This window comes from Pseudopipra pipra, chromosome 4 (assembly GCF_036250125.1).
Source record: "Pseudopipra pipra isolate bDixPip1 chromosome 4, bDixPip1.hap1, whole genome shotgun sequence".
Lineage (NCBI taxonomy): Eukaryota > Metazoa > Chordata > Aves > Passeriformes > Pipridae > Pseudopipra > Pseudopipra pipra.
The window spans coordinates 38,525,507-38,551,361 of NC_087552.1; the positions used below are offsets into that span (position 1 = coordinate 38,525,507).

Genomic DNA, 25,855 nt, shown 5'->3' on the forward strand with positions numbered 1-25,855 from the left:
GTTGGGGCAAAGAACTTCTGTGCCTTTTACAGGCCTCGTTGAGTAATATTGCACAGTGCCTTGCACTGCCAAAGGAAACCTTCCCCTTACTTGTAGCTGATCTCTGCTTGTAAACTCTAGCAGTCCTTGTCAGAAGACATAACTAATATTCAGGTGTTCTGGGGAAAGATAATAGTCCTTGCACAGGATTCCTTCAACAAAATTTTATTAATAATAAATGATCATCGCTACCTCTCAATTAAATTCTGTCTTGGGTGTTCTCCAAAGGTTTCCACTGTAAGAATATTTCATTACTAATTTATCATTCTGAATTTCTTTGATTCTTTCTACAACCATATCTTTTCCACCCAGCAAACTTATGAACAACTTGGTAGGATGGACAGATGTATCTTCCTCTCTTATTTCAGCAGGAGAATTTAACTCTAATATGTGTTTCTTCAAAAGACTGAAGTTTCTTCCCAAAATTTTTTTTGAATACCAGATAGTTCTGAACATATTTTAAGTGTAGAGCACAGGCGACATTAAGTAATGTGGGCTCATCATTTCAGTGGAGTTATACTGATTTCCCCAACTAATGACTTGCTTCAGTTTTTTTTAATTCATTGTTTTTTGGCTGAGAGGGCTTTAATCAACATGCCTTAAAAGAAGATCTTTGTATTGTAAGAGTTCATCAGCACCTACTCTAAATTTTTTCCAGTTAAAGTTATCTGACCTTTTTTTGTGGCCAGCAAACTACTATGATAGGAGAGAGCAACTGGAAAAGCTAGAATGAACTCCAAGTGCAACTAAAACTCTAAAATCAGACATTTCCCTGCATGTATTCTAGAATCTAAACTAAACAGAGGCCTTGAGGGACAGGGCTTAAAGGAGAGAGGAGGAGCTGGGAAACAAAATGTTTCATGTGTGGGAGAGCAGCCTTGTTGCAGAGGCATAAGGCATCACTTTTCACTGGCCACAGTCTTATTTCAGAAAAATAAGATTCCTTTAGAACAAATGTTTCGGCAACAGTATGGATATTTTCATGATAATAATGCATTATTCTTGGGTTTTATCTGTTTATGAATAAATGGTCTGTAGCTGCTGAACTAAGTCTGCCTCACGATAAAGATAGACTAAGTTTGAAAGGAAGCTGACAAGCACTTAACAACCTTTGATTACTGGCTATTTACCAGGCATCAATGTCTCCATGACCTCAGTGAAATCAGATGCCACAGAAGATCATAGAAGAATAGTATATAAATAGCTTGACCAAATTGATTAGATGGGTTGCACTTCTGCAAGAGTGGACGTTACCTTTGTTTAAAAAAAAAAACAAACTCATAATCGCAATTTATTTGCATTTTTACTGATAATTTCTGCAAGGGAGTGAGTGACAGGGACTGTTTTAACCTACCCAGATGGATTGGGGATGGAGCATTTTAGGAAGGCAGCACTGGGAGGCTTTCAGTGTGGCTGACAGCAGGGGTGCATCCATTTTCTATTTAAAGAGCATCTATAATGCTGTTAACCTAGCATTTTTTGAGGGAACGCAGGATGTACATTAAAAAAAAAAAGATAATGATTTTATTTTTCTTTGTAATCCATCAAGGTTGTTTGGGAAATAATTTCAAAACCTCTGAAAACAAAATAGGCTGATCAGAAGTAACTTTTATTATAGCTGGTATTAGTATTATAATGTTCATTAATTCATTTGTTTAACCCCCTTCCAAATCTGTTTCATATCCTGTTAGAAAGAGCACAAGGGTCCAAGAGTGCTTTTATATAATGTTTTCAGGATCTTACCCTGTCTGAAAGTTTTGAAAGGCCTTTTAAAAATTAGCAAATATAAACCAAAAGGTAACAAGGAAAAACACTTGGCTATTATGTCTAGTCTACCAAAATATTTTGCTAAACTTGTGCAAAAATAATATATTTTAACTGGAAATTTTTAGACTAATAAGTAATATAGTTTAGTAAGTCTTTAGTGTGTAGTGCTTTCTATCGAAGAATTTTAATTTAAAAAAAAATGCATTTGTGTGGTTAGTTGCTGACAGGGTTTTTTTTAACCACATTTAATACATAAATCTGTCCTGAGGTCTCCTGTAATCTCATATTTCCCTTTCATAATTCCTAATGCACTGAATTTAAGAAAATGTGAACATAGGGAAAAAAACTCAAAAAAGTAAGAAACTTGTGTAAAAACAAATAGTGAGAATGTGTAGCTAGAGGTATTGAGAAAAATGCATCACATTTCCAAAGCTTCAGCTGCATTCAGAAAATACATGTGCTTTGTGTGGTGGCTTTCTATTCTTTCAGTGTATCATTAATATTAGTGGTACTACTCCTGAGGCAGGCCTTCTGAAAATGGTGTTGCTAGCATTTGGTACAATAGGTGGACAGCATGGTGCTAGAGGAAAAAAATCTAGGAACCGCTCCTGAAAAAATTGCATTCAAACATTGCGATCTGATATGCCTTAAGATCTTAGCTGGTTTTAAGATTTCTTTTATCTTAGTATTTTTTTACAGGACCTGGTAGTGCAGTAGGTGCTTCAGTGGCCCTTATGAAAACAATGCAGACAACGGGAATAAAGAGGACACAGGTGTTACCTAAAGGTGTGGTTACTGCAGCATTCTCAAGGTTAATTATACACAAAGAGAAGCTTGTTTATTTTGTGTGGCCACTGTAGTAAATGCCCAGCTTAACAGAACAGATGAATGAGAAGGAGCCTAGCAAAGTGGGCCAGCAGAAAAGCTTGTACTCAAGAGAAGATGTAGAAAAAGTCCCAATGGTCCATTTTAGAGAAGTAGATGAACAGGGTGTTGAGATGGATATCATAGACAGTGTAAGGGATATGAGGGGAGCTGCAAGTGAGGCAAGTCTGGTAAGTAAGTCTACTATCTAAAAGATATTAAGACATAGGAAAGGAAAACTTGGTCCTCATTAACCTTAGCCCTCATTAACCTTGGCAGGATCCCTAACACTTTGTCAAAGTATTAGTTGATTTAATTAAGTTAATCCTTCATCTCTCCCAGTAAATGACTCAACCTGGAAGAAACCACAGTTCAAGCAAATTTCTGTTTACCAGTCAGGAGCATCTAATCGGCAAAATATGCCACTAGCAACAGTTTAGTCAAAAATCTCAACTGGCACTAGAAATAAAACAATATTATCAGACTGAAAGATCAGTAGACCTCTGGCATCCCTCTGTGAAAAAAAGATTTCACTTGCCTAAAGAACTGATTGATGGTAATGATCCTAGATTAAGAAGATCAGGAATTGTGAGCTTTCAAGGAGGTGAAAGGCCAAATGGTGAGATTAGGACTTGGCAGTTTAATTGAGAGAGGAAGGAGGAAATAGGTGGTAAAAGGGAAGAAGCAGGAATCAGGTTTAATTCTGTATATGGAGGAAGTATGACCTACAAAGGTCAGTCACTGATAATTTTGGATACTTCTTCATAGCAGAGCTTGCATGTTTATTTCCATCACAAATATTAAGTAACTGAGAGGCAATCAAGTCCTCTTGCAAGGACTTAAATTTAGAATAGAAACTGGATAATCTGAAATGTATTGATTGTGAAATACATGATGGCAACTAGAGAAAAGCTTTGCTGGACCCCAGGTTGGTTCTGAGTTTTTCACCAAAGGTATGTGTGGACGTTCCTGAGGATACTTTGTGGGTAGTATGTAGAAGCAGAACATTATGATCACTGTTTTACCTCAGATTAATATCTCTCTATATCTCAGGCTTTTTTGAAAGAGGAAAAGTGTTTAGCTAAATTTTTCAGAAAATGTCAACTCGGATCAGTGCGAAATAGCTCTGCCTGCTCCCTGTGTGGATCAAGATAATAAGTGTTTCTCTTCAGACATCAAATACAGCTCTCAAAAAAAACACGAATGCTATGGCTCTGCCTTCATGGCTCCTTGCAATTCAGTTATTTTATTTATTTTTTTCCTATTTGGTGTTTCTTCCCTTCTGCTGGCTTCCCATCTGCAGGATTCTGCCAGAATGCTGTTTCTCTTTCTTCCCACCTTTCTGGTTTGTTCCAAAGGTATTTCTGCTGTTGCAGATCCCCTCCTCAAGATAAAAGCAACTAAAACTGCTTTGATCTTGACTGGGCAGAGCCACAAGCCTTTCTGCCTCAGGGTACATGGTTTACAGTGGCTTGGGCTAACAGTGGGATAGGGAGGAGAAATGCACCTGAGAAGTTCTGTCCTTATGGGCCAGTCTCACTACAGATTTCGTTCATGGAAAAGTTGTAGCTCATAGCACAGAGAGTCAAACATCCTTGAGGGAGAAAATTGCATTGGTGATCTACTTTCTCACCCATCTTCAATATTCAGAACTGCCCAGAGAAGGAAGTATGTAAGAACAGGAAGCATCTTAGTCAGTGGATATACTTTGTACTAATGTATAGAAGCAGCCAAACTTAGTCTGGACATCAGGTTTTCATCTTTTGATTATCCATATTGAGCTAACATAGATACAAGAAACTGAGCAGAATTACATTAAATTGTGGTTTGTGAAAGCCACCAAGGGATTATAATAACTTTAACTGAAGGCATTATTGCAAATCTGAAATGGATGCATAATCTGTGATGAATGCATGATACAGGTTAACTTCTAGTCAAGCTGCAAAGAGTCAGAGGGGTTGGTTTTTTTTACAAAAACACAAAAAGAGAGAGATTATCCAACATGCAGCAGCTTTTGCTTACAGATGTACAGGGCTCCAGTTTATTCCCCAGCATGTCAGCAAAGTTAATATCTATAATGATTCCCATTTTCAAAGCAACATTCACAGAGATGGCAGTAAAACATCACCTTTTCTTTCCTACTAGACAGGAATCCTTTCACTGGTTTCCTGTTTGGTTTTATGCACCTCCAGAGTCATTTATTTGTAACCAGAACATATGGATAGAAGTTGTACCATGTCCCTTCACTAAACAAGTTCCTAGGAAATCAGAGTACCAGTGTAAAGGCTGTACAAATGCACTTTTAAAAGAATTGTCAGCCAAGGAAGGGGGATTTCATACAAAAGAAAAGTAAGTCCCCCTAAATGGACATGAGCTGGCAATGTGTGGTCGCAATGTGCACTTGCAGCCCAGAAAGCCAGTTGTATCCTGGGCTGCATCAAAAGCAGCGTGGTCAGCAGGTCAAAGGAAGCGATTCTACCCCTCTCCTCCACTCTCGTGAGACTCCACCTGGAGTGCTGCATCCAGCTCTGGGGCCCCCAGCACAGGAAGGACATGGACCTGTTGGAGCGAATCCAGAGGAGAGCCACCAGGATGATTAGAGGGACAAAGTACTTCTCCAGTGAGGAAAGACTAACACAATTGGGTTTGTGCAGCCTGGAAAAGAGAAGGCTGAATTCTTTACTGTGATGCTGGTGAGGCACTGGAACAGGTTGCCCAAAGAAGTTGTGGATGTCCCATCCTTGGAAATGTTTAAGGCGAGGTTGGATGGAGTTCTGAGCAACCTGGTCTAGTGGAAGGTGTCCCTGCCCATGGCAGAGGGATTGGAACTAGATGATCTTTAAGGTCGTTTCCAACCTAAACCGTTCTATGATTCTAAAACTTGTTTTCCTTTATTCCTGTCGTATCAGCCTCCCTATTGCAGCTACTGCTCTGCATCAAAACATATAATGTTAATCTACACCTAGAAGAGTAATGATGCTTCATCAGGGCTCTGCTGCCAGTTTTTCATACAAATCTGCACCATAGCTGTATAAACCCATTCTTTGGGGGTTGTTCTCCACAGTTGTTGTCCTGGCAGGGGGTACATTCCTTCCAACTTTGGCCTGACCTGCAGTTTTCCACCTCAAACTCTGTTGGCTAAAGTAGCTCAATATTGCCCAGCTCTCCAAGTGATGTGGTTCACAGCACATCTCTCAACACTTCACAGCAGTCCAGTCCACATAAACACACACACACACACGCACGGTTTACCAAGCATTAGGTGGCAAAATAGAAACATGTGGTCCCTTCTGAGTCTCTGAGTTGCTTCTATTTATCAACTAGCCTTTCTGATGGTCAGAGTATTTTCTAGGCATCTTTGTGAATACCCTTTCCTGCAGGTATCCTGCAAAACATCCATTTCTCTCACTTTTCTGAGAGTCTGGAATTAAAGCCTTCACTTGCTGTTAAACAACATTCGGGACAAAACATTCCCTGGCAATTAAACTATTATAAATTATATATAAAGGGCCAAGAAGAGCTGAAGACAACTTTGTGTAATCTCTGTCCAATATCCCAGTAGGCAAGACAGCCAGTAATGATCTGGGCTGATAGGCAGCTGGTAGAGTTCAACAAGTAAAATGGAGTTGTCTAATTTTCTGTGAATCAAGGTCAGATTCTTTGGTTATTGGAATTTAGGAAATATAGCTTTCTGAAAAAATGGGGAAAATGTTTTCAGGTGTGTGCATTTGAAGTATTATACAATAGACTACAGTTAGTAATATATAAATTATAATAAGTAAAGGAAAATATACACTTCTGTGCTGACTGGTCTAAGATAGTTGGTTTAGATGTTATTAAACAACAGCTGTAGAAGCTTTGACCAACTTACTAATGCATAAAATAAAGTTTTCAAGACATGCTTAAAGGGTTTACAGAGAGCACATGCCTGTAAATTTCTGGACTGTAATTAAGAAGCTCAACTATGGAATAAAAATTGTACGCCTGTCCTATTTTATATTTGGATGTATTATGTTACAGAATACAAAGTAAAAGATTGCTAAAGAGCAGTTTCAAAAAGATTACCATGATGTGAATGAATAAATACCTCTCAGAAGCTACAGCATTAATTTTTCAGTTTGTGGTACATCTACTGCTGCCAAAATAACCTGCTGTGGGTGGGCGAAGAACCAGACAAGCCCAACCAGCTGCAGGGCTGCCCAGGGCCATATGGCTGCTCATGTTCCCACAGCCCCCAGCCATGCCAGCTGTGTAATATCAACAGAAAGAGAAGCCAAAGTCCTCTTCTTTAACAAAGAGCACTGTTAGCTCTGGCAACACCTTAAATCATATCTTGAATGGCCACTTAAATAAGAGGCAAATACAGAAGTGAGGACAAAACAGATATACTGGTGTAATAGTCCTCGAGTGACAAGTAAGGAAGCATTGAAAAAGTTTGTGAGAACTTGATTCCAGTAAAAAGTCATGTAAGTCAAGATTTACTTGTTCCACTTCCATGCCAAATTTTAAAAAAAAAGCAACAACAACAACAACAAAAAAACCTCCAACCTAGAAATTCCCAGCACCACTGGTTCTTTTTCTGCCTACAACTAATGAGACATAAAATACATCATCTTCCTCAGGAGGATTAACTGCAGAAGTTTAAGAGTCATACAGAAGAGCATGATTAGTCAATCAATCACCTTCAAAGACTAGGGAAGGAAGAGTTGCTTATGTATTATTTATCTTAAAGGAATTATTTTTCTTTTTCTTTTTTATTTTTGTCTCTTTGCCTTAAGCCCTATAACTAAATTTTATGCATACCCACACACTTCAGTTCTTCAGTGCCGTACCTCTATCCTAAAAGCTTCTAATCTAAATTAGTTATTAAATTCATCCCTGACATCCACTACATATGGCATAGTTGAGGTAGGTTTTAACTGGACACAATCTAATTTGTGTTTATTCAGGCAGCTTTCTGGGGGAGCAGTTAAAGTGAACATTGCTTCCAAAGACCTCCGAACATCAAAAATAGCAAAACTAAGAAAACTATAAGCATGCATTGAAAACATGTGAGCGTTCCTTGTCTAGAGAGCTTAAAAGGGTACTGTAGTCCAATGTAAACTGAAGACGTTCACAATCAGGAAAAAAAATAGTTATTTTCTACCTAACCTTTCTACTTAAGCTGTTCAGGACTAATTTCTTACAGGCAGTTCTACTGAACAAACCTGGTAAATATCTTCCAATAGTGATGATAGACTGAAACAGTGATTATAACAACAAAACAAATTATAAGTGAGGGGGATGTACAAATAAGAAAAACTTCTATCAAGTCCTTCATGAGACTGGAGTCATTAACATTACAGGCACTACCCTTAGTGAGGGAACAACTAGGAACAAAGAAAAATTATTATTAAAAGAACAGTAAAGTGCTTTAGATACATCAAAATCAATTAGGCATTAGTTTTAATGTAGCCTAAATTTAAAAGCTGTAAAACAACAGAGAATTTTCCCATTTGTATCATTTGGAGTTCACAGCCGGAGGAAAACACCATGTATAAAGAAACCAGAGAGCCTTGTGTGAATTGTGTGTCAATTATCTAATTATCTTTGATAACATCAGGTGCAAACCTTCAAGGAAAAAGCTTTAAAGAGCTCTTGCAGGTAAGAGTGCATCAGGAGGGTAATAAGACTTTAAACAGGAGGAAAAGAAAGTAGAAGGAACTGCATCTTGTTCTGAAATGAGTGTGCTGTCTCTGCAAGGATCAGTGATAGACAAGAGTTACATGGTAGTTACTGGAGCATGTTTATTAACTCCAAATGCAGCTTTTTGGTGTGGGAAGAAGGACAAGAAGACTGGACACGCTTCTGCTTTGTCTTTTCTTTTACTTCAAGGCTGAGATGCTGCCACATATATTCCTGCTAGTCAAGAAAGGGAGGATCCAAGTCTGGCTCCTACCTTCTGGCCTCCCTTTGTCCTCTGCGATGCCTGTGGATGGGGAAGGGTGAGGGCAGTTTGTGATCCTCTCAGGTGGGCAGCTCCTTGCAGAGGCAGGAGTTTTCTCTGACAGAGGAGGTCAGCAGCAGCTACAAGATCTCAGCCTACAGATACAGCTCTACCATAGCAGCAGCCATTTGTAAGTGCTTGAATAGGGCAGCTGCCTCTGAATTTCCATCATGAAAAGCCATCAGTCTGTGAAGTATTTCTGTACATTAGCTACCTAGTGGTGGTGCTTACATCCCTACTTCTGACTGGTAATTCTGTGCACCGGCTGGAGATGTGTTGCTATTCTGCACAATGGGTAATGCTATGAGCTCTGGACAACAAGCTGTCCCAGCTGGGTGAGAAGGAGACGGGTCTATGTGCTCCTGGTCAGCAGCAGTATCTCCTCTTTGGTATTGAAGGGGAATTGTAGTGACCTCTTCAACTGAAGGCCTTGGTAAGTGGATTCAGAAGATGGTATCTGGTGGGGTGTTTGTATGTGGATGATTACTCCAACTAGCTTATTTCTTTTTGTCTTTCAAGATGAGGGGGGAAAACAGGTGTTTTTAATACTGTTTTTAATTCTGCCAGACTAAGTGATTCTCAAGTGACATTTACTACTGTCTTAGTTAAACATGTCTCCTGATTTAGAACAAATGAGCTTCTACATCAAGGAAATGCCAGGGTAAACTTCATTTTGGCAGGGGGGAAGCAAAACTGACAAGCAGAAGGACAATGTCTCCCAACAGTGTCTCTCAACTTCCCAGAGAAGTGGGAAGAGTTGAGAAAGTGCCACTGGGGGACTAACCCCAGTAGTAGCACCTTCAAGGTAATTACTTGCAGCCCTTTGCCAGAGGTTGGCTCTGTAGCTACTGCCTGAACTAGAGGAGAAAATGCCCCCTATATCTGGATTACTTGGTTATTCTTATCTCCTCGATGCTTCCCAGTACCCAAATTGAGAGCAGGAAACCAGTTGTCATTGGACATCCCCCTGAAGTGCTTCCTTAGGCCACCCCACATGCTTCAGGTGACCCAACAGGGTCCATGCTGGCACTACCAGGACAGGAGAGTGCAATCAGAGGGGGAACTGCTAGCTTCTCATCATCCCACACAGCAACAGACTATACCAAAGATTACTTAAAGTCTTTTGCAGATTCATGCTCAGAGTTTGGTTGTATGGGTTTTTTTTAGCTGTCTCACTCAGGGGTTCCTGTTTCTACCTCCTACTTAGTGACCAGCTGTGGCTTCACCATTTTCATGCCAAGAAACCTACATTTGCAGCCCTCTCAGAAGATATGACCCTGACTCTCCAAAGACTGGGACACACAACTGAAAAAAGACCACATCAACCCAAAATCAGGTCAGTGATTAAACTTCTTCATGTTGGCATGTCAAGTGTCAGTATCATAAGGGTGCTCATGAAGTCATTTGCAGTTGTAGACCTGAGAGCAAGAACTGTCTATTTAACTGTTTCTGAAATAGCAGCTTGGGGGAGGGGAAGGTGGGGAGGCAAAGCTCTTCTGTTAAGAAATGCAAGATACTAGAAGTGTGAGTGTTGTTTCTGGAGCTGCCACATTCCGATTTCCAGTAAATGAAAAGCAACAACCATAAATTTTGTGTCCTTTATGCTAGCTGCTTTTGGTGTAGGGAATGTTGCTGAATTTTTGTTCCATGCAAAAAATTTTTCTCTTGCATTAGACCTTCACCTGACTCATTATTAGATAATCTTCAGCGAGCTTACACCTGAAAGGCTGAAGCTGTGGTGATTCTTAGAACAGTCTTGTCAGTGCATGTGTGATGAAATTAAGGGAAGTCTAGCTATGAATGAGGTCTGTAACATTTTCAGTTCCCCTGAGAGCTTCCATCAAAGTAAATCTAAAGTAAAATATTTCCCTTCTTAAAGCACATTTGAAGCAAGGGAAACTAAATATTTATCTATTGTTTGCCTGCCATGATATTCTTTACTTGGTGTCTGAGCACAGTGGTTGGCATATACAAATACAGCAGCTCATTTTTTAAAAAAGCATTGTCTTTTATGATTAATAAAGGTAACAGTTTGCATTTCAGATGAAGAGACAACAGTTTATCACAAAATATTTACTCTGCCCAGAAGAGCAGCAATTTACAGACCATTTAACAGCAGTGTGTGTATACATTTAAAAATTACATTTTTTTTTTTAAAGTAAGGGTTTTGTTTGTGTGCTAAGCAGTTTTCTGTAAGTAAAAGGATTAGATTTTGTCTGGCATCTTTGAATTTATATTCTGTGAAAAGCTGTAGTGATTTAGATCTTAGTTTTTATAGCATGTGGCATGTAAGGCGTGTTTAACTTCTTGTGGGGGTTTTTTGGAATTTTTTTTTTTTAGTAGATCATAGTCTTTATTTCCTTCTCTGGGAAGGGTCAGCACAAGCTCATAAGTGTTCTGCTCTTAAGCAACATAGGAAACTTAACCTCTTTGCCTTTTTTAGTTTAGTAGTCTTACACTATTCACCAACATTCACCAAAGAAGAACATTTTCACTGAGAATGGATCTTAGTCACTCTCTTTTCTCTGGCTTTAAAAAAAAAACCACAAAACAAAACAAACAAAAAACCCCAAACAAACAAACCCAAACCACAAAACCCCAACTAACCAAACAACCAAAAAAACCCACATGATCTCAAATTTCCTCATCAGTTGACTGGAGGACAAAAAAACCTCCACACAGCACCTATTTTTTCAAAAATTACGGAGAAGGGGAGGAACCAGAAGGGAGCAAGAGGGACTAGGAAGAGTCGAGTTAGTGCATAGCCCTTGGGCAGACTCTTGCCATCTCTTGCTCCATGTCCCGTGATCTGAGGGAACTGGCACAAAGGAATTTTGTACTGCTGTCATTAGAGTGCATCTGGTCACAAAACTGTATGGCAGACCTCTCTTTAAGCTTTATTGATTGTAACAGTGACAGCTGTGTGCAAGGACCAAATATGAACTTACTTGCATGGAGATGTTCCCATCTGAAAAGCCAAATGCCAGCGAAGGTTCTTGGGCTCCACAATGCTTGATGGCTTGTGAATCTGACTGTGAACAGCAGCTGCTTATGGGCTGGGGGCAAGAAGTCTGATCGTTCTTAATGAAATAAAGTTTGCAAGGAGAATATCTATTGGTACTTTGCTTATGCCCAACAAGATGGAGCTGCTCTTTTTCTCCTTACAGAGTACACTACCACTCACTGTTCTGAAGCACGTGCTCTCAGGCCAAGGGGAAGTTGATTAAGAGTAGAAGAGCTCCCAAAATGAACTTTTTGCATTACCAAATTCACAAAAAAGTAATTTGCTCCATAAATGACATCTGCAGCAAGATATGCCATATCAGATAACTCAGGCAACATCTATATATCCTTACCTAATTTCTGTATTACTTGTGGTAATGATGTGTCAGAAGAAAGTCCCCAACCCTTCTGACTGGAGCTGGGGCCCTGGCTCCCACTACCATGGCAACAGAAGTGCTGCCTGCTGAAAAAGCCAGCTGAGTCTGTAAAGGTCACTGGAGTCCTTTAGAAACCCTGGGGAGCTTTATCCTCAAAGAAAGAGGAAGAGGCACAAGTCTGAAGCTGGAAAGGCAAAATAGTTTGCCAATGGCAAGCATACCAAATTTCCAGTTTATCTCATAAAGTGTATTTTTAATATGCTTATATTGACTTTAGAGCTATTTGAGTTCTTGTCATGTTTTGTGGGGGAGTGGAGAGTGACAGGGTTTGGGGAACAAAGATGGGAAGATTCTGTTTTTCTTTAGTTGTCACAGCTAGAATTTATTCGTAAGCTGCAAGGACTGAAACCTTACAGAAAAAGCCCTAGAACGGCAAAAGCTAGTGTCAAAAAGGAGAAAATATCTTTTCTTTGGCTTATTTTCTGCAGTGTTCCACACCAGCACTTGGCAGACCAGATGTAAAACACCGCTTTTGGGGATGCTTCTTACAGTACCAGATCTGGGGACATCAGAGACAGCTTAGTCCCACCGCTTATGACATGCTGAAGTTGTGGGAACTGTTGGGTCCATTTACCAGATCCTCTGATTGGAAAGCTTTTTAAAGAATTAAAATTCTTGAAGCATTTTTTCATGTTTAAGGCTGTATATGATTGCAGGAGTTCACTCTTGCATGCTTTAAGCATTTGTGCAATTCTTCCTTAAACCTGTATAAACTATATCTGGCAACAACCTGGTTGGGAAGAAAAGCATTTTTCCTCCCCCTAAGAAGGTGTATTGAGGCTGCTGGGGTTAATACGGGGGAGAAGCTGAATGTGCAGCAGCAAATGCAGCCTGGCTCACTGACCTGAAACGCTGTGCTGGCCAAGGAACAAAAGCCTGACTCTGGTCTCCTTTCCTTTGCCTGCCCTAAAACAGCTATGCGAAGTCACATCACTGAGCAGCAAAATGAAGCAAAAAGATGCCACCACCACCCCCTCTCCAAAGCCTCTGTATTTAAAGAAAATAAACTCAAAGGTGCTGGATGGGCATATGTAATTGAGGATTCAGACACATTCTTAATACTGCAACCTCCTCTACTCCCAGTGCATGCTAAGCAAGTAGGTGATTCTGAATGCAGGAAACTTTTTTCCTTTGAAATGAAAACACTTTAAGATACCTACAACATATTTGGTGTTACAGTTGTATTACTGAGAAGTGAGGGATTTAAAAAATAAGTATAAAAGCACAGTTGTTATAAGGAATAGATACGAATGAAGCCTTCTAAACACCTTAGGGTGTGGAAATACTCAACAGTCTTTACTTTTTTTTATGCTTTAATTTTCAACCTGTCTTTCAGCTTTTCATGTCTATGCATGTCATTCTTGTATCCATAACATGTTCCAAGGTCTTTAGGAGTCTGCAGCAAAAGAGTTTCGGTGTTTTTTTGTTTTTTTTTTCCTTCAGTGAACAGTTAAATCCAATCAGTGGGTATTGCTGTCTTAATTATGGAAAAGTCAATACACTTCTACAGCTTTGGGCAGCGTGACAGTCACAACACAAGCACCAGTACCTGGGTTATAAAATGACTTAGGCATATGTGTAACTTCATGATAACAGTGTCATCGTAAAGTGACTATCCCATAATCCCTGAGGAAAGTGGAGGGCAAGTGAGGCTGTGTGTAAAAACCTATATAAGTACTAGATAGCTTTTTTCCTTCTCTCAGTTCCAAGAGGCTTGCATAGCATTCTTATTCTCCAATTATTTGTAAATATGTTTCCCATACCTCATTATTAACAGAATCAGCTAGTTAACCAAAAGCTGCTGCCGAGGCAAAAACTTGGAACTCAAAATGTGGTATATGGAGGAAGCAGTAGAATAATATGCTTTTGGGGGATGAAAAGGGCTTCAGCACGTGCTTTGACTAGCTCTGAAGAAAACAGCAGGATGAGATGTGGTTTCATTGGGCTAGAGGAGGTAGGTGAAAGAAATAAAAAAGCAATAATACGTGGCTGCATCCTGGATTGCATCAGGAGCATCAGGAAGTTGGATTTCAGATTGACGACTGCCCTGCAGCACCCAGAGTGCACACAGTGGCAGGTGTGGATGGAGGAGTGCTGGGCTGACCTCAGACAATGCAAATACTCCAGCACCAACTGGCATAATCACTGAAGCCAACCCACCTTGTTTGGTGGCACGCTGGCATACCTGTGCCACAGCATCAGTGCAAGAGCAAACAAAGGCACACAAGGTTAGACTCGGCAAACCCAGCCCGAATCACGTGAAACATACTGCAGGCAACAGTTGCATGTGAGGTAGGCTTACTTGTCATGAAACTTCATGTGAAATAATAATATGAAGTGTCAGAACAATGGTAGCAACCAAGCCAGTCTGCAAAACCCAGGAATTTTAGATCAACATTTTAGGCGTTGCTAACTTGAAAATGTGGCACATGAATCTACTGTTTTCAGTTGAACTGAAACTTTACATAAGATATCTACAAGTTGCTGCCACTTATACTTTACCTAAGATATCTACAAGTTATTCCACTTATCAGTGGAAATGTGGTCAGATAAGGAAAGAGAATGAGTCGCCCATTAACGAAATGTGTAGTGCAAATATTTTATGCACATAAATGCTACTTGCAAAGTGGAGGCAAACTGGGCAAAAGCTGCTGCTAAAGACGATGCACCCTCAAGTTATAGAATTGCATGTTAAGGGTAGATGTTCACAAGCTCCTCAGGCATGATAAGTAACTTGAAAGAGAAAAGGGTAACTGTGCTGTAAAGGATGCATGCTCCAAGCACAGTGTTTACAAGCCAGCAGCACAAAGAAACTGATTTTTTGAAAATCTTTTAGCTCCAAAGAGTAAACCTTTATAGCAGTGCAAGGGAGTCATGCCCACAAATCTCATTATTCTGAAAGCTGCTTAGAAACTTTAGCCCTTAGAGTCAACATACCACAATGCATTCGGAAGTACAATTTCAAAGAGTTACAAATGCTCCTAACAATCAGCCAATTTATTAAAAAAAAAAAAAAAAAGAGGAAGAAGAAAAATCAAGATTTAAAAGAATTTACAAGGAAATATTATGGAGTGGTTGTTATATGTTAAGAAGGAGGTAATTGAAAGGGATTGAGAGGAGTACAGTAGGAATTGGATGTGGTTAAGGCATTTGCAAGATTAGTTAAAGAAAAGCCTGGTAAAACTGGAAGTAAGAAGCCAAATCCTGGGACAAATGAACATATTTTCTTTGATGTATTTGGAGCTGCATGATTTATACATATTCATCATCTAGCCTGTGGACCTTGAGAATCATTGGTTAAAAGTAGTGATGAAAGCTTATTAAAATACTACCCAGAAAAGCAGTATACAGTATTTGATGCACAAAAGATACTTGTATTTTCAGAGATTAAATACTGAGTCATTGGTACTGAACAGCTGCAGGTATTTCAGCATCAGGGGTCTTAGAGAATTAAGCAACTTAACAGTAATAAAAGCTGTAACTTGTCACAGAATTCATTACTGCTTTAGATATGGATTTTGAATTTTCAAATATGTTCTCAAAGAAGCAAGATGATATGAATGTTAAAATGGGAGTAGGTAAGGGATGTTTGAGGTAATGAGTAAAGCTCTGGCATGCAAATGATACAGATTCTAATTAGTGCAGATACACCTTTTGAAATTCCTGAGGAGTTTTTGTATCTATTGAAACATATTGAAACTCCTGAATAAGTTGTGTGTGTGTGCTTGAGGTCTCAGCTTCGTCCAGGATTAAGAAACTGCACATACATGCACTATGCTTTAGGTGCTCTAACAGCCTGGAGGCACTTAGTAAACACAGGACAAGGATACGCAATAGACAGTGTACTAAGCAAAAAGACAACAGAGAAAGATAAAGAAAGAGCTGAACCAGGTCAGCATGACAGTACCCGAACTTTGTACTCCTTGCCAAGCCTGCAGAGCTCCTAGGATCTTTTTGCATTTTGCATATTGAAATTTAGAAACCAGAAGGCAGAGGAATCTCTCTCTTGATGTTAAGCAGAACGATTCCTAGGATGGCCCCTATTTAATTTTTCTAGCTTCAGAGAGCCAGTACCATGATGAGAACACTGTCAGCTTTCAGGAACAATAGATGAGCACTGAGAGTTTCATGCTCTTAAAAATAAACACTGTCAGCAAGATGCATAGAGTAATGTATTGAATTTGAAATACAACATCACAGGAGAATGAAGAAAACCAGATGCATCTGCTAAGGATTTCTGGATAGATCAACTTATATAATGGTGTTCTTTATGCAACTTTATTTTAGAAGTTGGACAGGACAGTGGTAAGAAAGCACTATCTTTTTTTACCTTGATTCAAAGCTCATCAGGATGCTCATCTCCAGAACACCTGAGCTTATACTTGGTGGAAAGTTGTGTGTGTTCAGACAAACTATGTGAAGACTTTTCAGCTTGATTTCTGCTACTTCTTTAGAGCTCAGGTGTTGGAACACTTAATACAAGGACTGTTGTAATGAAGGCATGTGTTGTTGTGCAGAGCTGAGGAACCTCAAAGTCATAAGCTTAGGCAGGGTTACAGGTATTTGTTAAGGACTTTGACCATCAGAAGCTCTTGAACCATGACAGCCATTTGCTGAATGATTCTGCTTATTGTTTGCTTTTTATACCAGGTCACAGGTTTCATCAGCAACAGACTGGTATTACCCTGAAGTGCTGGAGGCTTGTTTGATCACTCTGAGAAGCTTCTCCTACACCTGCAAGGAGCAGGGAGAAGGCTGCAACACCAGAAGCTTTAAAAAGGTCTAGCTTTTTCTTAGTCTATGTAGTGAGTGTAGATGCTGATGCTGTTGCTGGCCCTTTCCATGCACCATGGTGCAGGGTGAAACACTTGTCTTCCTAATGACAGTGGATAATTATTGTGGATAATTGAATTGAGTAATTTAACTCTACCCAGATAACTGACCAGGAAACTGGAAATCCTGGTATTAGGAGCATGATGAGAATTTATAATGTATAAAACAGTATTTCCTTTTTTTATTTGTTTGTTTTTGGTTTTGAGGGAGCAAAAAGAATGACAGACTAACAAGAGGGCAATAGAAGGAAAGGAAAGAAAGAATTAGGTGAAACTTTGAATGATCAGAGAGGATCATTCATCTTATCAGATGAAGCAACTTTAGCATTCAAGGCATACAATGAACTGTTTTAATTTTTCAACAACAGTGCAGGTTGTGCAGGCACTCATAAAAACTTAAAAGCTCTTTTTAAAATAATTGCATGTATTTTCCATGTATTACATGCTCTTCCTCTTTCAGACAGTGCAAGTTATTTCTCCCTCTTGCCTAAGTTAATAGTGCATCTTTGTCTGCAAAGCAGTAACTACCAGTTTAACTTTAGTGTTATAAGAAATTTTATATAAGGTGTTATAAGGAAAATTATGCCTTACAGAATCTAAAATCCATAATCTTGATGATACACTTCTTACTAATAATTTTGTGTTTTTCTGTTGATATAGGGCAGTAACACTCCAAGTTCAGAGCCTGTAGAATCCACACAAATAGCCCACCTTTTTCTCTCCTCTCTCTCTCTTTCTCTCTCTTTCATCAAGATGCTCCCACAAAGATTATAGGTAACTGCAACAACTGTAACTTTTGCTCAGCTACTTGAAACTGATGTGTTTGAGAGGCTGATCATAAAAAGAGGTGGTAAAAATTTAGTAGCCTAGTCAGCACTGAACATGATGGGAAATGGCAAGATTAGAGATCACTTTGGTGTATTCATCTTGCTACCACCACCAAACCACAGTGTGCACAGTGTTTGAGTGATGAAGCATAAGAAGGGGTAAGATCTCTAAAGCAAAAGGACAAATATGACATAATCTCTCAGAAATGGTACTCGGCCCTGCACCATTATGCTTATTTTGCTATTTTACTTAATGCATAGCATCAGGAAGCCCATCACTGTTAAAAACACTTGTATAAATCTAGTTCATCCTTCAGCTCAGAATTGAGCTGCATGACCAAAATTTAGGCAGAGCCTACCTGCCACATATGCTTATAGGACTCTCAGATACAGTCAGAAATGTGGGCCACAACAAAAAGGTGAGAGTTCCTCTCCTATGGTGAAGTCCAGTATAGTGGTAGGGAACCTTGGTGGAATAGCAACGTGAGTTGTGAGGGCTTACGCTAACTTAGAATGTTTTTAGTATCACATCACCAGCCTGTGTGCATTTTTCACCTGTCAAAACATTATTTTTTTACCTATCTGAGAGTTCATCCCAAGACATTAAGTGCAAGACAGTGGGATTTGTCACTTTCACAGCATTGGCTATGGAATCCAATACACCTATATGTACTTTTTCTGCAGGTGGACTCATCCTGCATCTCATAAAATCTGCTTTTCTTCTTCTGATATGAGCAAAAACATAAGATGACTTCTCAAACACAGATGTGAAACATGTTAATGCAGGTATCAGCTGCACATTTGAAGGACAGGTAAATCTCAACACAGGCAAAATTCATGATTGATACTGATTTGACTATTTCTCAAGTGATGTTAAAAAAAAGAAGTCTTTCAATATGGATTATTTTTTTACTGTGTTGGTACTGAGCATTTATGAATAGCATTTCCTGCTTTAGTAATCAACTCGCATAAGAAAGAAACAAGTATGTGAAAAATCTGCATCTTATTTACATTTGTAATATTACATAATTCAGAAGGTATTAGTAGAAGCATTTAAATGAAGGTTTTGACAACAGTGCTGTACAAAATGCAGGGAAAATCCTTTTGATGTTTAACTAAAGGAGATTGTAAGGATATAATTTGAAAAGTGGAGGGTGGAGTTAAAAAACACACCTCACCCACTGCAAAAATGTCTAGGCTGTTCTTGGCCTATGTTTTGAAGTGCATATTAATAGATCTCCAATAACAGGTATTTCTGGTTCTGCAAGTAGTAAGTTGTCTTATTATCTAGTACTTTTCATCAGGTATAAGAAAAAATCAACTGGCTTTTTGCATACTAGATGATTACATGTTTATAGAGCATTGATTTCAAAAGTCATGATACTTTGCCCTCAAGATACAAATATGGTACTGTTCGAGACACTCAGCACTTTGCATAATTGCATATAAATTTAGCATTGCTAATTAATGCTCTATTTTTAGTACTGCGATTCTGTGCTTCACTATTGTGATACAGAAGATGGATGTAGTGTATCCTTAGTTCAGTAAGTGCACCGGGTTATTTTTTAGTGGTCACCAATTGCATATCTGCTGCTCCACAGTGCTAGTTGATCTTGATTTAACTATCACCTGGAGCTGAGGAGTGTCTTTGCAAATTGTTTATGTAATTCTAGTAATGACCTGTAGACTGCAGCCTAAAGTGGACAAATACAATTTAGTTCCTTAACTTTTTCTGATCTCCAATAGGCTTTTAGATGGAATTCTTATTCTGTTTTTCAGATCTTCTGTATTTTCTGGTCTTACTTTGATCAAACACTTTGTATTCACATTTGGCTTAGAAAAAGAAAAAATATGTAATTCTTTTGAATAGCAGCATCAAACTTAGAGCTGAGAAAGCTGCTAAATTTTATCCTAAACACAATCGTGGGTGAAATCTTGGCTCTGTTTAAATCTGTAATTTCCAGTAATTTCAAGTGAAGGTATTCACCTCTACTAAATGCTTTACATCTTAAGGGCTCTGTAAATTGTTGCATAAACATTATGTAGTTAGACGATGAAACAAACCACTCCCATTTGCCTTTAGAAAAGGGAAATTCCTCACCTAAGGTAAAAAATCTTTGCTGCCAGGTTTCTGAGGGAGAAGTCGACAGAGGTAATCTAGCAGTGATGGAATAGTCTGGGATTAATTAGATGTGGCCTAGATACATGCCAGAGAGTATCAGAGCTGACCTAAATGTTTTGAGGAACAGTGCCTCTATCTCCTGCTTTCAGCCCTGACACCAAAGACTTAGAAGGGCAATTTTGGAAAGACTGTTTGGATATAAACCTGAAAGCAAGGCAAATTATTACATTAATTTTCATTCATATTGTAAGCCTGCTTATTTAAATCTAAAATGTTTTGAAGACATGTTTGCTTCCTGTATCTTGTAGGTTAGTAAGAAGTCAACCAGGTTTTTCAGGCAGTTAGCCAAGAGTCTACAAAAGTTCAGCTGTGAATTCCCATGCTTTAACAGATTGTGGTTTTCCTATCACTTCTACTTTGTCCCATAGCACCATTTGAGCATGAAAAGAAAAAGAAAAATCTGTTAATTACACAGATGCTCTGTTTATTTTTATATATATACAAATATGCCAGAGTTGCTGATAGTAAATCAGGAATGGAATAAACTTCATTTTGGCCTAAGATTTACAGGACCAGCTTTCATTACTCAAAGGGTCAATGAATGGGAATTAGAATAAATTGGTGATTTTTCAGTTTAATTTGAAATAATGTTAATTGAAATAGTCTTCTCCTCCTTAAGTATGCTTTTCAAGTTGAAACCGGTGATTTTTTAATTTTTTTTTTAAGGATAAAACTTTAAATCAATCTTTCCCCACTTTGTAAACTCCAACTAATGTCTAAATCTAAAGGGTGTCCCTAAATTGAGCAAACTACTCAGAAGAAAGAGTTAGTTAAGCCAGACTTAAAGTACAGTCTAGAGATTTGCTTCCTGGTAATTGCACATAGCTGGGAATTTAGAGAAGTTTTAGTTTAAGTGGAATATTCAGCCAACCAGTTTTTAAATCACGGCAGTTTGCCATGGTTTAACCCCAGCCAGCATCCAAGCTCCACTCAGCCACTTGCTCACTACCCCACCAGCGGGATCAGGGACAGAATCATAAGAGTTAACGCTAGAAAAGTCATGGTTTGAGATAAATACAGTTTAATAGAGAAAGCAAAAGCCACACACACAAGCAGAGCAAACCAAGGAATTAATTCACTGCTTCTCATGTTCAGCCATCTCCAGGAGAGCAGAGCTCCATCATGTGTAATGGTTACTTGGAAGACAAACACCATCACTCAAAATGTCCCCCCCTTCCTTCTTCTCCCCCCCCCCCCCCACTTTATATACTGAACATGATATCATATGGTATGGAATATCCCTTTGGTCAGTTTGGGCCACTTGTCCTGAGTGTGCCTCCTTCCAATTTCCCATACACCCCCAGTCTCCTCGCCAGTGTGGCAGTACGTGGCTCTGTGTAAGTATTGCTCAGCAGTAAAAAAAGTCTCTATATTACCAACCCTGTGTTCAGCACAGTTCCAAAACACAGCCCCATACCAGCCACTGCAAAGAAAATTAACTCTATCCCAGCCAAAACCAGCACAGCATTATACATTAGAAAAAGGAAGTTGAATGGCAGTGAGCTGAGAGATCTGGAAACCTGCAAGGATTTGAAGATGGATGAGATTCTGCCATTGTCACTCTTACTTGTCACAGACGACTAAAAAGCAGTGGAGTTCAGCTTGCCAAGATGATGACTTTATTACAGTTCTTCACCTTTATTTCAAAGTCTTCTTGACAGGTCTAATAATTTTTCCCTTAAGTTGCTTAAATTTGAGTTTTTGGGGGTTTGGTTTTTTTGGGGGGGGGGTTGGTTTTTTTAGTTGTTGGTTCGTTGGTTGGTTGGTTTAGCTTTCAGTTTTGGCAAAAAATGGAAAACATAATAAAAAAATGAAAGAAATATCTATTGATACCTGAGCTAAAACTGTACAAGTTGGAAATCATTTACTTCATATCAAGTAGGGATATCTGTGTGTAACTGGACCTGAGAAAAGTGAGAAGCTTCCACAAAATGATGCATCTATGTGGTGTACTAAAGACCTTATGAAATCTTTTTTATTATGATTGCATTTAATAGAAGACTTGAATGTGTGCAGTGTTATGATAAAGCAGCTGCTATTGCCTGCAATTCCCAGAAAACATGCATTTTATAATAGAATCATTTCATTGAATTACTAATCAATACAACTTTGTGTCAGACACTGCATAATAGAAATAATCTACTGTTTAAGAATTTCTCTCCAAATGGCAGCTCACTAAGGAAAGAGGCTGCACAACATTGTGGTGTTTGTTTCCAGCCATCAATAACATCAAACTCACAGCTTATGAAATCTGCAAAGAATTAAGAAAGATCAGAGCTGCCTAACAGTTCTTTTATGATTTATTGCTATGAAGACTCTTAACTACCAGTTATCAGTTTGTGATACATGCCACAAACTTTATATGACTAGCTGCAGTCTTGCTGTCATTCTCTGTTGCAGACACCATTCCCATTCCCCAGGCATCTAGGGACCCCAGTTTGAAAATCTGAGTGCAGCAGATTTCTGTGATGTTATTCAATTTCTATTATTTCAATGTTATTTTATAAATCTATTTACTGGACCATTTTTCCCCAGTAATTATTAATTGACCTTTTCTGTATTAATGAGGCAGGCCAAACTTTCTGAAACAGTATTTTGCTTACTTACCCTGTGATTAAGCTAGGGACCAAAAAAACTCTATGGTTTTAGCATCTATTAACCTTTGTACATCCACACTTACACTTATTTGTTACATTGTGTAACAAATTTTGACTACTTTTTTTTATTTGTCTATGAAACTTCATAGGTCTTCTTCTTGTGCAGATTTGACATGTTGGCTTTATTTAACTTATCTAGTGCTTTACAAATGTTTCTTATCTTCAGTAGTAAGGTTTTGTTTAATTTTGAATAATATAGCAGAATATATCCTGAAGAGAAATCTGTTAAATGTATTGAAGATTTGTTGCTGATAAATGATACTGAATTGATTATACCCAAGTTGACAGTTATTTGTTAAACTGTCAACAGTTCATCACTAAATAGCAAAATTCCAAAGAAATATGAAAATATAATTAATTTCCAGTTGTAAATTTTTCCATTTTTCCCCTCAAAGGTACTGTGGATCTTGTTCAGACTGACAATTTCACCAAACTAACTCCACTTATTTACTATATTTGAAAAGTCTATTAGAAAAGTACATCAGCATCTGAAATGTGGGTGTTTACACCATTCATTTTTTCAGCATAACAGAAATTGCAGCAACCTATTTCAATTTTCTCTGCCCTAGATTCAGGAAATGATGCAAGTTAATTTCTGTTTGAAGTGCTCAGAAATGTGGTGCCTTGGAAAGGGAAATTTTCTGGACCTGAGATATATTACTATTCACACTTACGTCTGGCTCAAAATACAGGTGAGAGTTTATTTGAAAAGTAATTTAAATAGATATTTTATTTTTTAAATGGCATAACTATGCTTAGAATCATTCCAATTCTTTTCAAACTTAAATGAAACACCCACATAACTATCCCATCCACTATTTTAATGAGATCTAAATCTGTCAAGGATTGTCAACACTCATCTGAGTGTGGATATTTTGAGGACTTGTAAGTGCAAAAGAAGTTAAATTTCTTTAGACAAAAGCATTATTAACAATACAACATAGTTCATAAACATTGATTGGTATTTATTAACAGAAAGGGCAGCTGGAATAAAAAGTATTCTTACATTCCAGTCTTCAGAACATTGGTAGCATCCAGATCAGTACAAAATAATGAGCTTGCTTACTGTTGCTGTGTGGGAAAAGAGAAGAAGAGCTAGAGGTGATACTGTAGGAGAAAAACAGACTAAGTAGGCATGACAGGAGTATGGGGGCTAAATGTAATGACAGGAACTTCATAACATGTTCTTCATAAAAGTGACAGGAAAAGCAAAGGAGGCAAACAGCACTCTGCCAGAAGCATCCATTCAAATCCTGAAATACCGAAGAAGAATTTTTTGGTAGGATATGCATGGCTAAACCTCTAGCTTGAAAAAAGGATAGTTGAGAATTACAGGAAAAATGGTACTGAAGACTGGAAATCATGAACACTAAACAATGAAGATTAAGCACATCCTGGTCTAAGTTGCAAAAGCATGTATTAGATACTACTGAGAGGCACTTACTTGAATTAAAGTACTTTTAAAACAATCTCAGAAATTAGGAAGAATTTAAAATGCTGTACTTCAGTTTCCTTTTTATCGACTCTGAGGTTAAATATACACACATTGTAAATATTTAGGGCATAGATTTATCTTCATCATAACGTATGCCAAACTCTGCCCTTCTGGATTATTCCAAGCAGCGACCACCTTATTAATCCAGAATCTTACTGCAAACCCCTCAATGCTGGGAATGGTGTCAGAAAGGAGTATGAGCCTGTTTAATACTAATTAAGGTAGATCTGGCAAGGCTTCTCCAGCCACACATTGAGTGTGCAATCCCTCAGATGCAAACTAGGGAAGGTATGTCTTGGATTCCACATGGACATCCCAAGACTTCAATATGCAGCACTAATAGATCTGCTGTAAGGGTAATACACTACACATGTTTTCCATATGTGTCAATGGCCAGCTCACCTCAGGTCCAAAGTAGCAATATGGAAAACAGCATAGGCTTTGTTCATAGATGACTATCTACATGCAAATGATCTTAAAAGTGAAGAAAGTGAAGCAGGGGAGGTTGGAAAGGATGGGAAAAGGAATTACATGGAGCTGAAAGGTTTCACTAGAGCAGAGGTGTTGCTTGTGTTGAGAGTATTCAGTTTAGGAAAGCAAGTTACTGTCTGCCAGCTGGCATTTTCCAACGCTTTCTTTAATCAAAGCATGACCAAGCTTGCTGTTATATGAAGGCTAGAGTATATCACGTAGTGAAATACTGCACTAAATAAAGTGTTGGTAGTTATATCTGGAAACATCTAAGGAAAGTGAAATTTCTTGAAGTCTACAATCCATTTGTCATGGTTTAACCCCAGCTGTCAACTAAGCACCATATCACCTCTCACTCACTCAATCCCAGCAGGATGGGAGAAAGAACTGGAAGGGTAAAAGTGAGAAAACCTTTGGGTCGAGATAAAGACAGTTAAATAAGTAAAGTCATGCACACAAGCAAAGCAAAACAAGGAATTTATTTACCTCTTCCCTTGGGCAGGCAGGTGTTCAGCCAGAAGAAAAGGGCTTCCCCAGAAGAAAAGGGCTCCATCATGTGTAACAGTGACTTGGGAAGACAAATATCATCACTCCAAATGTCCCCTCTTCCTCCTTCTTCCCCCAGCTTCATATGCTGAGCATGACACCCTATGGTATGGAATATCCCTTTGGTCAGTTGGGATCAGCTGTCCCAACTGTGTCCCCTACCAACTCCTTGTGCACATACAGGCTGCTTGCTTATGGGGTGGGGTGAGGAGCGGCAGAGGCCTTGACTCTGCAAGCACTGCTCAGGAATAACCAAAACATCCCGGTGTTATCAACATTGTTTCCAGCACAAATCCAAAATGTATCCCCATACAGCTACTATGAAGATAAACTCTATCCTAGCCCAAACCAGTACACCAAGGCTAATTTCAAAGAACCTGTTTACATGGGAAAAAACCCACTTGTGTTTTGTGCTCACCACACTGAGCAGAAAGAAAAGGTGGTCTCTGACTTGTAGATTTTACAAAGACCACCTATGTTTCGACAGAAAAATCCCCCTCAGATGAGTAAAATGGGGGGGTTATGTACAGTCAAGCCTTTACAGCAGTTTGTTGCGTTATGAACTTTGTAATACATTACTTTCATCTTGATAGGTACAAAAGTCTATAGGAATTTCCTTTCAGATGTTGTGTTGAAGCAGTTTGTTTTATTCCGGCCAAATATTCAGGACAAGAGTTAAGAGGCACATCCAAATCCAGATGCTTCTCCCATGTGAGCAACTGCATGAGATTCTGACATTTGTTAGTGAC

General features: G+C 38.7%; 1 protein-coding gene across 1 annotated transcript in view; it reads left to right on the forward strand.

The window, feature by feature from the left end:
• Positions 1–1,076: 1,076 nt before the first annotated feature.
• Positions 1,077–25,855, forward strand: part of GALNT7 (polypeptide N-acetylgalactosaminyltransferase 7) — a 112,945-nt gene continuing 88,166 nt past the window's right edge. The window contains exons 1-2 of the mRNA XM_064652478.1: positions 1,077–9,992; positions 23,164–23,286. The gene's annotated coding sequence lies outside the window, so the exon portion shown is untranslated. The remainder of the gene's footprint in view (positions 9,993–23,163; positions 23,287–25,855) is intronic.